This window comes from Brassica napus, chromosome C3 (assembly GCF_020379485.1).
Source record: "Brassica napus cultivar Da-Ae chromosome C3, Da-Ae, whole genome shotgun sequence".
Taxonomy (NCBI): domain Eukaryota; kingdom Viridiplantae; phylum Streptophyta; class Magnoliopsida; order Brassicales; family Brassicaceae; genus Brassica; species Brassica napus.
The window spans coordinates 71,019,688-71,030,345 of NC_063446.1; the positions used below are offsets into that span (position 1 = coordinate 71,019,688).

The 10,658-nt window shown below is 29.1% G+C and overlaps 1 long non-coding RNA gene across 1 annotated transcript; it reads right to left on the reverse strand.

Moving 5' to 3' along the window:
* Positions 1-7,512: 7,512 nt before the first annotated feature.
* On the reverse strand, positions 7,513-10,232 carry LOC125583505. The gene is made up of 3 exons (XR_007320532.1): positions 8,778-10,232; positions 8,330-8,680; positions 7,513-8,244 (listed from the first exon to the last, which is right to left on the reverse strand). It is a non-coding gene; the product is annotated as an uncharacterized LOC125583505 (long non-coding RNA).
* Positions 10,233-10,658: the final 426 nt, after the last annotated feature.

A 10,658-nucleotide genomic window follows, 5' to 3' on the forward strand; every position in this document is an offset into this window, starting at 1 on the left:
CAAGGGCGGTTCTTCTCCAGCGACAATGCGTCCACGAGGTGTAATTTTGATAGCAGCTAACCAGTTTATCCCGGAAGTTCGAAGCCGAGGATAAGGAAGGAAGCTTACTTGCTCGGCTTGTGAAGCTAAAATGAAAGGCTCAAATTTGTTGTATCTTCTCCCAAAATTGACATCCACAACACCAAATTTGTTATACCGAATCCCTCGGTTCACAACAGGATCGAACCATTCACATTTGAAGAGGACGCATTTTAGCTTCAATAACCCCGGAAATTCCACTTCAATAATCTCCTGCAAGATCCCGTAAAAGTCCGTTTCACCTTTCACACATATTCCGTAGTTACTCGTTGCCCGATGTCTCCCATACTCGTATGTGTGAAAGGTAAATCCTCGTGTGAAATACATAGGTGATGTGGTGACCTTTGCAACTGGACCTTGAACCAATTCGTGAAACCATACGGGATAATAAGGATCGTCGTAATCAACCTGCAAAAAGCAGTTATTCTTAATTAATATTGAAGTATCAAAACACTTACTTAATTAATCAATGTATGAGATATATTACGTACCTGTGATTTTAACCACTTGACAAAGTGCTTATCTTTACGTGTCTCCACATCAGTTGCAGATATTCCTGGTATTGCTTCTTCAACTTGAGATACAAACATGCTGCAAATTAAACAAATAATCAAGTCATACATAATTAACTGCAATTCATATAATTAACATTCACAAAAATGGACGGAAGTGCAGCTGGTTTGTACTTGAGAGGAACCTTTGACGATGGTTGGAGGTTCCTTTCAAGTATAAACCAACTGCACTTCCGTCCACTTCTCCTTGTCGCTCCACTGAATTGGCAGACAGACGAATGACTCATGTTCCTTATCGTCATCTTCGAAATAGTAATTGGTGGCTGAATGAGGAACATAGTCTAAACGCCATCAGGTTCGAGAGGAAGAGAGTTGTGTGTTGTGAAGAAGAGAGTTGTGGGAAATGACATATATATATAGAGAAATATAACAATGATTTTACAAGGAATGTTTTACATGGATTTTACATGGAACATTTACAACGACTTTACAACGAATTTAGGTAAGTTAAAGCACATTGAATGCACGTTTTCACCTTTATATAACGGTAACATGATTCGTTGTAATGTCGATGTAACGTTTACAACTATTTCGCATTCCACGTACTTTCGTCGTAAACTTACATTGACTTTACGACGAAATTTTTTCGTCGTAAATTACCATGGAGTTTACGACGAAATAATGTCTCGTCGTAATTGCGTTGTAAAGCCCATGTAAAGTTACGAGGAAATAATTTCGTCGTAAACCGCCGTTGTTACTGCTACGTTTTCTTGTAGTGTATGTCTTTTTATCTTATAAATACTAAAAATAATAATTTCATTCTGCGCAAGGCGCGGATTATCACCTAGTTGCATATATAAAGGGGAGGATCGAAAAATAACAAAAAACATCTATTACAAAAAAAAAAGTAAACAAAAGTATAAAATTTATAGAATTTACAGTGAACCATGAGGTCTGGTACTTTATTCATGGTTTCTTTATGCATATCACTTGTTTTGAGTCATGTTCAAGGTAATATGCCATTTTTTATAACTTAAGATATTGATTATTACTTAACCAAGAACGTTGTTTTGTGATTGAAAAAATAAACGTGGTTTAAAATTCAATCTTGGCTCTTTGAATTTATCGAATTTCTTATCCATTGATTGAATCGAAAGCTACAACATCATTTATATTTTAATCTTACTACAACATATGCAATTACGATCGATAACACTAGTTTTGAATAAATATAATTCTGTAAGTTATTTCCTTTAGCTCTTTCTTTAATTTTTTATTTATTTTTTATTCTATTTCATTTGATATTCAATTTTGTTCCCTATTTTATATGCAAACAAATCATTTTCGGTGGGCATTTTAAAAACTTAGTTGAATAACACATTTTGATGCTACCAAGTGGTTCTTCCTATTTATTTTTGACTTGGTCAACTATATGAATATGGAATATCCATAATTAATAAAAAAAAAAGATTTTGACACAACTGAAATCGCCTATATTCAGTCTGTATGATTTTTGACTTGGCTATCATATCTTTGTTGGTTTTATTGAATCCCCTATATTCAGATTGTATAACAGAGATTTACTACAAAGGAAATGATAGGAAAAACACAAATCTCTGACAAAAACTAAGCAAACATTAAGTTTCTCCTAGTGGTGGACATATTAACCCGAACCATACTGAATTGAATAAGCCATTTTGTTTGGAGAACGTTGGCTGGAGCTTTGGCTGTCTCTGATCAGTTGAGATCGAGGGGAATCCAAGTAGATACTACATGTAAGAACTGTGGAATGAGACCGGAAACAATTTGTCATGCCCTTTTCACTTGTCCGGCGGCACAAGATGTATGGAGAGCAGCGAGACTGCCTATGCCTCCTTTGGGTTTGTCTATGAACTCTGTTTTTCTTAACTTACATCATCTGGTTGCTTGCACTAAAAGCAAAGATGTTCCGACCAAACTCAAACAGAGTATTCCCTGAATCTTATGGCATATATGGAAAGCCAGAAATGGATTGATTTTTGACAAGATTCGTTTATCTCCGTTTCAATCTTGGGTAAAGCTGAGGAAGATGCAGAGGAGTGGTTCGCAGCCAATTTCCGGATCAGATGAGGCCTCATGATCTGGACCTTGATCAACCGCATGCTACAACTTGGCAAGCTCCTCCCCCAGGTAGGATTAAATGTAATATTGGAGTATCCTGGGTGAGTGGGGTGGTCAATTGTGGTGCCTCATGGATTACTCGAGACTCAAGAGGGAGTGTGCTTATGCATAGTCGACGCTCCTACTCTAGGATTCAATCACTTGAAGAAGCTGAACTCTGGGCAATCTTATGGCAGTTGAGAGTATGAAATCGTTGAGGCTTGACAACATAATATTTGAGTCTTCCTTTGCTCACGCACGGCACGTATTATATAACGGGGATGGTCAGGTTTGTGCTCCTGAATCCTCTCGGGTGTCATGTTCCATCAGATCTCAACTACATCTTTTGAGGGGTTGGAGCCTCAACCACATCCCAGCAAGAAACTCTATAGCTTTGAGAATTGCAGAGAGTGTAACTTCTGATCATCGGTACCAATCTTATATAGCACGGAATGGTCCATCTTGGCTTCAGCACGCGATTGCAGGAGAAGCCTAGACCTTGGTCTCCGGAGCCACGTTCCTAGGGTCTAGACTCTTAGTGGCTGTCTCTTTGTTTTAGCTTCATCTTTTATTTTTTCCGTATGAGTGTTTCCTCCCTATTGGGTTGGCTTTTGTTTCTGTCTGATAGGTGTTGTGCACCTTTTGTCCACCCTGGTACATTTGGCTGCATCAGCCTTTGGCTTTGAATGATATTCTTTCAGTGTTAAAAAAAAAAGAATTGAATAATATAACAGAATCAAAACTGAACTGGACTTAAGAATATCTTAATGGTTTCATCTTTTGAGAACCAAAGAAACTGAAAGCGAACCAAGAAGAGCAATATCTTGTATAACCGAAAACACCAAAGTTATCAAAAAAAAATACACAAAAATATTTGAATACATCCGAAAGTAACCACTAATACCCAAAAACATCCAAAAAATACCCAAATGGTTACCTAATTCGATCGGAACCAAACCCGAACCAAACTGAAACATTTTGAAAAAAATGGTTCCACTTTTTTAAAACAGGAAAAATGAAAACCGACATATATAATGGAAATGAGGAACCGAATTCCCCATACCTAACTTCCTCCAAGTAAAAAAACTTCTATGGTATTTTATTGAATTATGAGGTGTGATATTGTGCTCATGGTTTCTAGTACAATTTATCATGAGTAGCACATTTTTTTGTTTGTGCTACTAATTGTTTATATAAAATGCTGATTTTTACGGATGTTATCAATTTCTAGATGTGGAAGCTAAGTTCAAGCCAGTGTGTTTTTGCATCGAGAGGCACAATGGAACTTGCAGAAATCCTAATAAATGCATTGAATTGTCAGACATAACAATGACGAGAAACAATAGGTATGGAGTAAAGCCTTTTCAATGCAATTGTACGAACGAGATCTCTAAACATAGGCTTACGGAAGGAAAAAAGTTGCAGCGTTATACTTGTAAATATCATTGCAAAATGATATAAAGAAAATAATTTAGTGCAAATAACATTATTAATTATTTTATTTTTTTCCAACTATTCTTACGAAAGTTTGTAACCTGTTCATCGCTCATATAAGAACTTTCGTTAAAACGAAAGATTAATTCACGCTACGCGCAGAATTATATTATTTTTCAAATATTAATTATCTAACTATTCTTATTGTTTTATATCAAATGGTAATACTAAAATATATTTTAATGAATTATTTACTTATTATTTATTTTATTTAACATTTTCAGATAGATAATTAATATACTTTTTCTACTTCTTATATTATATATCTTTTATTATTTATTTCTTATATATTGAATATTTAATTATACTTATATTACACTAGATATTTAATGTAATATTATTATTTCTTATATTGTTTAATTTTTTTTATTATATTGCATCTTTATTTATTTTAATATTTTTGCTTTTATATTAAATAACAATATTGAGATAAATTTTTAACGTAATATTTGTATTTCTTCTACTGCATATTTACTTATTATTTATTTTTTCTCATATTGCATATTTACTTATTCTAATATTACGATAGATGTTGAATGTAATATTTATATTTTTATATTGTATATTTACTGATTTTTTATTTTATTATAAAAAATTTAGATAGAAGTTTAATTTAGTTTTTCTTTTTCTTATATTGTATATTTACTTATTTTTTTATTTTTTCTTGTATATTATATTTAGTTATTCTAATTTTCTTGCTTTTATTTTAAATGGAAATATTACAATCAATGTTTAATTAATATTTTTATTTCTTATATTAAATATTTATTTTTATTTATTTTTATATTATACATTTACTTATAAAAATATTTGGAAATAATAAATGTAAAAGTATACGTTATTTAGATAGATGTTTAATGTAGTTTTTTCATTTTTTATATTGTATATTTACATATTATTTATTGATTTTTAGGGATAAAGGGCTTAATTATTAATTGTTTCTTATATTGTTTATTTACTTAATCAAATTTTATTACTTATATCTAATGGTAATATAATGATAAATGTTTAATGTAATATTTCTATTTTTTATACTGTATATTTACTTATTATTTATTTTAGTATACAATTTTCATATAGTTTTTTAATATATTTTGTATTTCTTATATTGTATATTTATTTATTTTAATATTATGATAGATGTTTAATGTGATATTTCTATTTTTTATATTGTATTTTTTATATACATTTTTCAGATAGATATTTAATTTAGCTTTTCCATGTTTATATTTTATATTTTTTTCTTCTTATATTGTATATATACATATTTTAATTTTCTTGCATTATATCAAATTATAATAACATGATAGATGTTTAATGAATATTTATATATCTTATATTATATATTTATTTAGTATTGATTTTTATAATATTATCAACTTACTTATTTTAATATTACTTTTTATTTTTAATGTAATATATATTCATATTTATTTACTATTTATTTTAATATATATTTTTCAGATCGATGTGTAATTTAGTTTTCATTTCTTATATTTTTTATTTTTTTTGCTTTTATATTGATTTTTAAATGTTAATTATCTCACTATTCTTATATTGTTTATTTATTTATTCTAATTTTTTTACTTTTATATCAAATGATAATGTTATAATAGTTTTTAGTGTAATATTTACTTATTATTTATTTTATTATACATTTTGCAGATATATTTTTAATGTACTTTTTCTATTTCTTATATTACATATTTATTTATTCATTTTTCAATACTGTATAGATACTAATTTTAATATTACGCTAGATATTTAATGTAATATTTATATTTCTTATATTGTATATTTATTTATTGCCTTTTTTATATTGTATATTTACTTATTCTAATTTTTATTTTGTTTTTATATTAAATAATAATATAATGATACATTTGATGCAATATTTATGTTTTTTTTTAAATACTAGATTTTGATCCGCGCTTCGAAAGCGCATGTTTTATGGGTTATATACGAAGTTAGATATGAAATAGTATTTTGAGTATATTGTGTATTGTTATGTTATAAAGTCGTATTATATCGAATACAAAAATTTGTTTAAAATTATATAACTTATGAATAAGTTTATTTGAGAATTTTTATATACACTCTTATGTACCTATTTCTTAAGTATGGAAATTTTACCCAAATTTGATAAACGAACCAAACCAATACGAAATACAGGTTGAGGTTTGGGATTGGGAAAAATTACCTATTAGATTTTTTTGGACCTGAGGGTCTCTGTTGGACTCCGGGTACCCAAAGTACCCATAATGTTTTGTTCATATTATGTATATTTGAGTAACTCATATATGTTGTCAGTATAAAAATATTATTGTAAATTTTGGATTCGCGTTTTCTGTTATAGTTTCAGGTTTTGGGTAAAATTTCAAATTTTAAAAATATATTTAAAATATTGGATATTTTTGGTTCTCGAGTAACATTTTGATGTTTTAGATATTTAGTTATTTCTGGTATTTGTATTTGTTTGATTTTGGGTATTTTTGTGTTCTGATTTTTTGGCTTTTCAGATTCTTTAGATCTTTTAGTCCTAAATACTCGAACCGAGCTAGATTCATTACGTAGCCAAATTACATAGTAAATTTTACAGATACTTGAACCATTGACTCAAACCGACCTGAAACTAAAAGGAACTGATATGAACAAAAGAAATTAAAATATCTAGTTGGATATAAATGCCCAAGACCCAAAGAACTTGTACCTCAAAGAAACCGATTTATATTTGACCCGAAGATCCAAATGCCCAAATCTAACCTTCCATTATATTTTTGTGCATTTTATAAAAGTTACATTTGTTCAGTTGGTGAAACTTAAGATTTATTTGAGAGGTTTTTGGCTAATTTACTAGTATAGATTTGTAGGTTTTTTGTTGAGCAGTAAAAAAAAGAGTTTGTTGGATTTTTGATAATTTTAAACTTATCTTAAATACTAAATTGTTATTTATCAGTAAAATAAAATTAACATAATATATAATTTTTACACTTATCTTAATTATGAAGTTAATGAGACATATTTAGAGAAGAATATAATAAAGTGTACGTGATATTATATTTTCGTGAACCAAATTTATGTGGTTGTATATATATGGTATAATCTTTTAGTTTCCAACAACATATGGGTCCAATAAATAAAAGCTTTGACTAAATAATTGTTAGAGAAGTTTAAGGTAACATATTGTTTGTCCAAATATTATTAATTAATGAAAGGGTTTAAACAATTTTTTAAGTAGATTTATTAAAACTCCTTCCCTTTTAATAGTATTGACTAGATTTTGATCCGCGCTTTCAAAGCGCGGGTTTGTTTTCTTTGAAATATTTATTATTAAGCGCGGGTTTGTTTTATTTGACATATTTATTATTATAACAAATGTATATCAAATGTCTTAGTGATTTTTGTTAGCATTTGTTTTTATGTTTTACATTAATTTTTCATCTATACCAAATGTTAGTATTGTGAAATAATTATTTTTTTTATTGAAAAATACAGTAAGATATTAACTTTAAAATTATTTTTAGTAAAATTAATGTGTACATTGGCTTATAAAATTATTAAAATATTTAAATGAATTGTAATATTATTTAAATTATGACCGGGTGTATTGATATCATCTATTACATTCCTATCTAATTTATGTTTATGTTTATTAATTGTATATGTGAAATTTTTAATTATAAATGTGAAATTTTTTGACTTTCACTTAAGTAGATAGAATCCTGTATCGAACACACATAAACTCAATAATGTTAAGATAAAACCATAGACAATACACAATAAATATTGATATAGATTTACATGCTCCAACCTGATCACCACTAGTAATTGCCAAATTCTTATCAGATTGACAGTGAGTGATTGCATCAGAAACGCAAGTCATTCTCTCTTTATAGATTTTCCCAACCTTATAAATTTCGGAACCATACGCGACATTCTCTTTCTCAACATATACTCCAAATGTGAAGTTTTTGCCAATCAAATCAGTAATACAATCTGGTATTAAGGTCGGATCTTCAAGCTGAAGAAATGGTTTATATTAGTTTCATATAAAGACTTGCTTCTGTAATAAAAAAACGAAAGGTTAATTTTGGTGATGGAAATACCTCATCCCAGCTTCCATTCAACAGCTTCTCTGGAGATTCAGCAACAATCCCATTAGCAACCTTATCTAAGATCATTATTTTCGAGACGCTTGTATCATCACTGACCATCAAGTGGAGCCAGAACCTACAAAGGATTATCACTATCATTATATATATACAGCTCGTCATTAACGTGATTAGATCGGCCGTATTTTGATTGAAAACAATTTTTCAGGTAAGATCTGTGGTTCGATAAGCCCCACCAGCAGGAGTAATCTGGAAATTCCGGATGTAGCGCCATGCTCCAACCGTAAGCATCCTTCCCTTACTTTCAATGTAAGTCTTTTTACATGTTGCATGAATTTTTTGCCCCTAAAACAAAAGCCATATAAATTTGAAATATTAGCAGCCAATCCCAAAATGTTAAATAAGACATAATCGACTGATAAATACAGTAAGGAGCGCTTACAGTCTCATCAGCCAAGACGAATTCCATGGTCTCTACGGATTGAATGTATTGTTTCCAAGCGTGTAGCACCTTTACATGAACCAACCAAGTGTTTTTCCATGGTTTCAAGTCGCCGAAGAGGACAGATTTTTCTTTAGGACCTCTCGATGCTTGGATTTGCATCGAAGGTGCAATATTCTTAGTGGCCATTGCTTTATTTTTTGGTTTGTTCGAAGGTTTTGTTTTGAACAGGAAACTGGTGAAGCGTATTTATAGTATTGATCGGATCCAAAGCAAGGTGTTAGGTTTTAGGAAAAACTTGGGGAGAAAGTTGGGGGATCTCGAATTGGAAAATCGAATCTCCCTATATTTAAAGATTAGAGAGATTTCCAGTTATATTTTCTGAGTGTTCCTCAAGATTGGGGATCTTCTCTTTATTTGATTTGATATTGAAAATCTTATAGTACTAAATGGGCTGTAAATACGAAAAAATATACCTGAATTTCGAAAACCAATGGATAGAAGTGGTGGGCTTTAATTTCCGATAGTATAGAATTGGTGGGCTTTACATTTTCGTAAAAGCCTTTAAAATAATTGATAAGTTCTTAGAATGGAATGTTTTGTAATTTGTAGAAAAATTCAGGGGCAGATTCATAAGAAGTATTCTGCTTTAATAGTATAGAAGATTCAAATACATTTTATAGATGCTAAACTTATGTAAACCCTCTTTATTTAAACTCATCTCATTTAGAAGCCACATAATTTAAAACCCAAACCCATTTCCACCAATAATTTAGTTTTAAGATCTGATAACTCATCAACATACGAGGTTGATTGTTTGTAGTTTCTAAAATGGTTTTTGGTTTTTGATTTTCTAAAAACTTCTTTTTTGCCAATCAAGATTTTTGAAAAATAGATTTCCTAAAATTTAGGGAAACTAGATTTTGAAATAAAAACTTACTTCCTAGCAAAAAGTAAAAACTACATTTTCTTGGATTCCTTGTAGAATGTACGTGATTTGTTATTCTTTTTCTTTTTGCTGAATTATTAATATATCTACATCTATGCATTAATATAGTATAAACAACAAAAATACATTAGTGATAGCTATTCCAAAAAATAGTAAGAATCACTAAGAAAAAAATAGTAACTATTCCAAATTACTAAGAATCCACAAATTTTTTTTGTCTATCATGTAAATTTAAATTCTAAATTTACAAAATAAAAATCATCCAAACAATCATCACTTAAGTAAAAAGCATTTGTTTAATATAACACATATCAATAACATTTTAAAACTTTTCAACAAAATAAAATTAATTTTTTAATTTTACTTTATGTAAAGTTTACATGTTTTTTAATAATCTATAGGTATTATTTGCCAAAATTTATAGTATATTTTTTCTAATCATAAAAAAAATCTTTAATGTAGTAAGACTACTTTATTAATTAAATGATATTTTATTTAGATTAAAATATTTGAATTACATAAATTTATTTATTTTACCATTTTTAAAAGGGCTTTTTGCAAAAGTGACTCAAAACTTGGAGTCAAACAGAAAACTAACATTTTCTTTTGACTCTTTTTTTTTGAGATTTTAACCCTACACCTGCATTTTATCTACGAAAATGCCATTAACATTTTTTTTTTTTTTCGAAAATGGCTTCTTTACTGTCTCAACCTCATCTTCTTCAAGTATTTACAATATTGCAACTGCAATGAATAGTGGCAACAACCTTGTACGAACTGTTTGGAGCTTTTAATGCCCTTTAATGCACGTAAATCTCTTTACACTCTCTCTGTTTCAATTGTTATGAACTAAAAACAACATTTCTTTCACTTTCTCTCTATATTCATCCAAAAAACTCAAGCTTTTGATTCAAAATATGGGCTATGGTTGA